This window comes from Anopheles aquasalis, chromosome 2 (assembly GCF_943734665.1).
Source record: "Anopheles aquasalis chromosome 2, idAnoAquaMG_Q_19, whole genome shotgun sequence".
Taxonomy (NCBI): domain Eukaryota; kingdom Metazoa; phylum Arthropoda; class Insecta; order Diptera; family Culicidae; genus Anopheles; species Anopheles aquasalis.
This window is the reverse complement of record NC_064877.1, coordinates 89,793,147-89,794,406: the sequence shown is the minus strand read 5'-3', so window position 1 is coordinate 89,794,406 and position 1,260 is coordinate 89,793,147.

The window sequence follows — 1,260 nt, the reverse complement described above, 5'->3', positions numbered from 1 at the left end:
TCCGTTTTGGTATTGCAGATATTGAATTTTAGCTGCATCCTGTTCTCTGTGGTTGTAGTTTTGGCGGGTCGTGCTATTCAAGTGAACACGTAAACTATAGCTGATCTATAGAAAGATGATCGATTTTCGATTTCGCCTTGTTGGATGGTAAGTTGTTACTATGTTTGGCCTTGCCAAACAACGGAGGTGACATCGTGTGCAACAAGACACGAACCCGAAACCATCCGCTCTTTCTTTGCAGGGTGGAGACACAGTTGCAGAGAAGTAACCCAGTCGTACGACCGCAACACAACTCGAAGTTGTACATGCTCAAAAATCGTGATCTAAATTATGTGTTTGCCATGCCACAGTTTTAATAAGCAATTACGGTGTGAAAACGAAGTGTATCCTGTCTAAAAGTATTGTCAATGTAGGGCAAGCTGCATACGTTTCGCGGCTTAGCATAAACTAACGCTATAATGCTGTTGGTAAAATGTTGCATAATACACTGGCTAACCCTTGCTATTCTGTGTTTTGATTCCCCTAAAACTGTGAATATTGTGCGCTTGATTAATAATGAGAGATTGGATTCATTTGGGAAAGGAGCGCAAGAATTGAATCATTCTTACAAAAGTTCAGTCAATTCTAAAACAAACCAAATTAAATTTTACAAATATACTACATTACAATATATCACAAAATATAAAATATTACAACAATGTTCTACAAATAGTATGGTTCAAATATTTGTACATCACTAACTGTAGATCTTAAGAGAACCAAGAATCGGTACTGGGTGTTTGAAAATGGGGCGAGCGTTCGACCCAGTAAACCAGTGTGCTGATGTGTGAGACCAACTATTTAACCGTTGTGACCAAATCGGTCAATCGCACCTTACAAGTGCCCAAATATCGGAGGAAGAGGAAACGACAAGCACGCGATGAACTACTCGATCATTTATCAAATGGACAGATCGCACGGACTGACAACGTAAACCCGGTTGTTTGCAATCTTAAATGTTACACATATTATTTGGTTGTCAGGTTACCCCGCACCAAAATAAACTCGCTGAAATACGTAGTAATTATTGGTACGTACGAGACTCTGGCAGGCGGAAGCGTGGAAAATACGATAAAAAGAAGCACACGAAAAGTTCATCCTTCCGTGCGAAATGCAGATACCGCGCATGCTGCTCTGGCAGACATTCCATTGCCCAACAATGCGCAAAGGAACGAAATCAACCAGGATCGATCGACCTCGACGATGGATGATGTTGACTTT